At 45.6% G+C, this 6,264-nt stretch overlaps 1 protein-coding gene; it reads right to left on the bottom strand.

Annotated features, from left to right (window-relative positions):
* Positions 1–6,264, bottom strand: part of Erich1 (glutamate-rich 1) — a gene marked incomplete at its 5' end in the record, with an annotated part of 52,793,804 nt that overhangs the window by 48,721,444 nt on the left and 4,066,096 nt on the right.

The raw sequence follows: 6,264 nt of genomic DNA, 5'->3' as shown, positions 1-6,264 counted from the left end.
GCATGTACATAGGCAATCATTTATTTAATACATGTTGGAAAAATGTCAAGTAGAGAAAGATGTTTGTTTAGAGAGGATTTTTCTTTCCTCTGCCCCTACCCACCCTTTCTTACACCACTCCCCCACCCATCACCTCACGATCTGACTACCTCCACTTCTTCATCTTCTTTCTGAGCCAGGGTGTCACTCTGTAGCTCTGGCTGCCCTGAACTTACTATGTTTCCCATGCTCACCTTGACTTCACAGCGGTCCTTCTGCCTTAATGTCCCGAGTGCTAAGGTTGTAGGTGTGAGCCATTATACCTGCCTTATACTCGACTGTGACTCTGTGTGTGTGTGTATGTGTGTGTGTGTGTGTGTGTGTGTGTGTGTGTGATGTGTGTGTGTGTATGCTTGTAGTATGTGTAGGGTTTGTGTGTATGTGGGTGGATGTATAGCACATACATACATGCACGTACATGCCTTTAGTGGCCAGAGGAGGGTGAGGGTACTGGTGTCTTTCCCCTCACTGACTTGAGGCGGGCTGTCAGCGCCAGAGGCTTACTAGTTTAGCTAGGACGCTGGCCAGTGACCTCTTGAAATCTTCCTTCCTGTCTCTGCCCCTCAGTCCTGGGGTTATAGGCATGCATGAACATGCCCAGCATTTTACAGGGGTGCTGGGGAGACACAAAGTGTCCTCTGTTCAGCCATTTCTACAATCAAGTCCTGTTTCCTTAGAGTGATGCTACTTTTCACTGCTCAGGGAAATAATCTGCTAATAAGTGTGGTGCGGTTGACTTTGTATGTAGCAGTTCTTGGGGTTGTCGCTGTACTTTTGCTACTTTGTGGGTTATCCACTCTTTCAACCCCCTAACACTAGGTAGGGCAGAAAGAGATTCCTGAATCTAATCCTTTTCTTTTTGTTTTTTTCTTGACCACAACTACTATCAAACAGTAGCCGACCCTCCCAAATGACCAACAGCACCCACAGCATCCACGCACCCACAGCATCCACCCACAGCATCCACCCACCAACAGCATCCACCCACCCACAGCATCCACCCACCCACAGCATCCACCCACCCACAGCATCCACCCACCAACAGCATCCACCCACCCACAGCATCCACCCACAGCATCCACCCACAGCATCCACCCACAGCATCCACGCACCCACAGCATCCATCCACCCACAGCATCCACCCACAGCATCCACCCACAGCATCCACCCACAGCATCCACCCACAGCATCCACCCACAGCATCCACCCACCAACCAGCAGCCACCCACCCACAGCATCCACCCACAGCATCCACCCACAGCATCCACTCACCCACAGCATCCACCCACCCACAGCATCCACCCACCCACAGCATCCACCCACCCACAGCATCCACCCACCAACAGCATCCACCCACCCACAGCATCCACCCACCAACCAGCAGCCATCTCTTCTCAGGGCTGCAGCATTGATATACTTCCTGATAAGTCTCTAGCGTTCCAAGTGTCTCACAGTCACAAACTATCTGCAGCTGGCAAAACCATGCCTCTGCTAGAGCACTAGGCAAATCGTAGTCAACTGCTGTTGGACGATCTGAAACAGCCCCATATTTCACACCTGGGATTAAAACAAAAATATATGATATTCCTGTGTTTTTCAAAGCAACCAAAATTCTCTCTATAGGAAATGATGTATTGAGTCCTTAAGGTACCTGCGGTAGTTATGAACCACACTAATCTTGATTTTAGGGAGTGTTTTTCCTCATGAAAACCTCGGTATAGCTAGCTACTTAAGAACCATATAAAGAGCTGAGTGTGGAAGACCATCCCCTGTCATCCTAGCACTCAGAAAGCTGAGCCAGGATGACCAAGAGTTCAAGGTCAGTCTGACCTACATAGTTCTGGTCAGTTTGGTCAACTCAGGGATGTCTTGCCTCAAATCAAAGTGCAAAAACTATATAAGAAATATAAAATTATAGTCAGATGTGGTTGCATATGCTTTTAATCCCAGCCCTCAGGAGGCAGAGGCAGGTAGATCTCTGAGGGTTCATGCTATCCTTGTTCACATACTAAGTTCCAGGCCAGCTAGGAATACCTAGTGAGAACCTGTCTGAAAACAAAAGACACACAGATATACACACAGATATACATATATACATACACACATAATTAAGAATAATTTATGCTAGTGGATATAATGATTCAGCCTGAAATCTTAGAATGATAATGAATAATTACAGTTAATCAAAAAATGTACGGTTACAGTAACCATGGATTTTTGTTTCACAAGAAGTGTGTGTGTGTGTGTGTGTGTGTGTGTGTGTGTGTGTTTTCTTGTTTCTGTTTTGTTTTGTTTTGTGGTGATGGGTGAAGCCCAGGGTGTCTCACCAGTTGCCAGGCAAGTATTTTACCACTGAGCTTCCTTGCCTGGAAAACACTGGTCTTAGAAAAGAGTATTTGTTGAGAATAGAAATGAAGACACATAACTGATTGCAAATATAGACAGAATTCCTTTTGCCTTGAACTTCTGTAGGGAATAATAGACTATTTCTGTATTCTCTCTCTCTCCCTCCTTGATTCATTCTGTTTTTTATTTACCATTATTGAAATGTTCTTAATATTTCAATTAAAAAAGTAATGTTTTAGCCAGGTGCTGGTGAACACACCTTTTCTATTTCAGCCCTTGGGAAGCAGAAGCAGGTGAACCTCTGAGTTCAGGACAGCCAAAGCTGCACAGAGAAACCCTCTCGGTAAACCAAAGGAAAAAAAAGTACCTATAATTTCAGCTACTCGAGGAGCTGAGGAACAACATAGCAAATTCAAGGACACCCTGGGTTACCTAGTTCAAGGATGGCCTGGGAGAGTTAGCAAGACTTTTTCAAAATAATAATAAATTTTAAGAGGGACTGGTAACTGATGTGGTAGGGTGGTTGCCCAGCATAAGCAAGGCCCCAGGTTCAGTCCTTAGCACTTCAGACTAGAACAGAACAAAACTCTGTGACCCAGGAACCATCTAAATACAGTTTTGAAACAGAACATTATCTAAATGGAGATTTAATTATATATTGAAGATCAATTCTAATATATGCATACGCTGGACTGATAAATTCAGAATAGCTGTGTCATAACAAACACTGTACTAAATATGGAGCCCTTTATCTCTTTCCTGCTTCTTTCTTTACTTAATTTATAAACATTCATTTTTTTCAGTTCTGGGATTGAACCCTGGGCTTTGGGCCTGCCTACTGAGTCAGTGCTGTACATGTGGGTTCCCTGTACAGCATGGTTCAGGATGAGAACATGTGCCCGGTGTGCAGGTGGTACTACCAAATGAATGACCCACTATGTGCAGGTGGTACTACCTAATGAATGACCCACTAAGTGCAAGCCATGGTGATTGAGGAATGTTTAGGTGGTAGCACTGTTAGGAAATGTGGCACACAGGGTATTTCACAGGGGATGAGTCTGGGTAGGAGAGTTTGTGCCTAGAGAGTAGGTAGCTTCCTTAGGCTCTGACCCATTCATCTTTGGCCACCCACACACGTGCAGGCTTGAGTTCCCTTTGCTGGACACATCATGTTCTGGAGTGAACCTGGTTTGCTGTGTAATCAAGAAGGAAGCAATGAGAAAGAAGCCAGGTATGGTGGCACTCAGCTGTAGTAACTATATGGTGTTGAGGGTATAGGAGGTCAAAGATGTCAACTACACAGTGAGCTTGAGACTAGTCTGGGCTACATGAGCAAAAAGCTCAAAACAACAACGAAGACTATGTTACCAATAGGGTTGCCCTTAAGTGTGTATGTTCACACTTTAAACTGTGCCCCCATCTGTGGGGGCAGTGAAAGACATCTTGGTTCCCGGTTGAGAAGGTTTGAAATCCCAGTGACCCTGAAGGGATGGCAGGCGTTTCGCCTGACTCCCAGGAAACCAGGCCTGTCACTAGCCTCAGCCCTCCATAGATTTGTAACCATCGGTCACATAAGGGTAACCCCAAGCCCCTTCACAGGTAGAGGATGTGACCACAGGTAAGGTAGGCTCAAGACAGATCTCCATTATAATGAGGTATCTAAAGGCCTGGAGGCTTAGCCAATGAACTTTCCTTCCCAGACACTCCTCCCTGCAAACGGTATTTAATCTCAGGCCCACTCTGAGAAGTGGGGTATGATTTTATTCATCCACCTTCCGCCATGACAATAAATGCCTTGAAACCATGGACTGCCTCTTTTCATGGGGTCCGCTGTGGAGAGCCATAGAGAAGCCCTTCGCCTACAGAGCCTCTGATTTCCTACAGAAGGCCTCCCTGTGCTCCTAGCAGTGCCCACCACCAAGTCCAAGCCCACCACTGCAGTTCGAGCCAAAAGATTCTCCCCTCGGGACCAGCCAGAACTTTCCCCCCTCTGCCCCAGGCTAGATCCAGCCCTGCGGGCCCGACTCCATTCTCAGCTCTTCTGTGGCATCCCAGCGGTGCCTGGATAACCAAGAGCCCGAGAACCAGACAGTCCTGGCCTCCTTGCAGGCCCGGGGACCTCGAGCTAGCTCTGGTTGTGTCCGTGCCTCAGACTGCTTCCCCACCCCTGGGCAGAGCAGTGTCCTGTGGCGCTGCTTGGCATTGTCCTCAAACTTCCCGAGTCCTGAGCCCTGCGGCAGAATGGGCGCAGGCCCCCAACCCCCACACTAATCCTGTACCCATCTATCTCAGTCTGAAATATGTGGCGATCTTTGGAAAGGTAAAATAATCCCTCACGGTTCCACTCCCTTCTCTCATCGACTTGTAGAAATTTTAATGTAATACTTGCATTCAGAGGCCTGAGAACTTTAGCCAATTCTTATACAGAAGACTTATTTATGGCTGCCACCCTCCTAACAGCTCATGGTCCAGCCATGGTTAGCATTTGAAGGAAAAGGTTGGGGGCTGAAGCCAGAGTACTCAGTTTTTACGCTGTTTTTTAAAATATGTGCTCTTTTCATATTTTTATTCATATTCAATTTATGAGGGGCTGTGTCAGCTTTATACAGATATGATTATATGTTGCAAATTAGGGGATAATTTATGCAGAGAAGCTGAGCTGATTTACATGCATTATTACCCAAATAGTGAGAGAAGACAGATTATTGGGTATTCAAGAGTTGAGACCTAGTATTATGGGAACTGTGGTTGAGATTTTTAATCCCAATCCAGGGTTTCTACCCCACCTTTGACCATTTAGTTTCTGGATAAGAGATATACACAAACTTTATATTTACAATAAGCCTTAATCAGCACTAGAGCTGGGCAGACATGTTCCCTCTATGCTATTAAATCTATTTCCTATCGATAACCCTTAGCATTACAATACAAGCAGCCTCAGGCCAATCCACTATAAGGAGCATTTCTCCAAACTTTGTGACTAGGAATTAGTGTGAATAAGGAAATGATACTACTTGACAAAATACCGAAATAAAGTAATAGCTAACATTTTAAAAATTCTCGTCTTTCATCTATATCATAAGCTCCCAAGGCCAGAGCACATGCTGTGCCTTCATTTGTTATACGCTTAAACGCACTGCACTTTTCTGATGTCTCCACCTTGCTGTTCTGCACCAAACACATGAGGAGTACAAGGATTAGCCAGTGGTTTCGTGACTCGGGACGTGCAGCTGTTGCGTGTCAGGTTGTAGTTGTAGCTGGTATGGACACTGACTCGGTACAAATGCAGGCGTGTTAGTTCTTGACAGGATTCTCTTTGGTGGTTATCTCAGTGACTTTGGTTTATTTTTACAACTGAATTTTCAGTGCTAAGCCAATTATTTTTTTTCTCTTGGGCAATATTTAAGTTTGAATAATTACCACCAGTGGAATTTTGAATTCTTGGACCAGTAATCTAAATGAGATGTTGACATGTTGCCGGTGTTTTACCAAGCCTGCCCATTTACTTACCAATTGACAGGGCCCCAGTGAATTGAGGAGAGGCTGTTGGGGCAAGGGGAAAGATTTACTCAGCAAAGAAGGTGAAGCCTTAGGATCCCCAGAGGCCATTTCCACAGTTGTGCTAAGGGCCTTTATTTTTGTAAAGAATGATTTTATTTGTTCCTTGAGAATTTCATACAGTATATTTTAATCATATTCTTTCCCTTCCCCAACTCCTTCCAGATCCTCATCCACCTCCCTACCCACCCGACTTCATGTTCTTTCCCTTCCACATGACAGACAAAGGAACCCCACGCTGCCACCGCCACCAAAACCACACGGGCCAGGTTTGTGTTACTTGGCTCCTCCTGAGGGCTGTGTGTGCCGTGTCATTCAGTT

The sequence above is a fragment of the Rattus norvegicus genome, chromosome 16 (genome assembly GCF_021556685.1).
Source record: "Rattus norvegicus strain SHRSP/BbbUtx chromosome 16, alternate assembly SHRSP_T2T, whole genome shotgun sequence".
NCBI lineage: Eukaryota > Metazoa > Chordata > Mammalia > Rodentia > Muridae > Rattus > Rattus norvegicus.
This window is presented reverse-complemented; position numbering and strand designations above follow the sequence as displayed.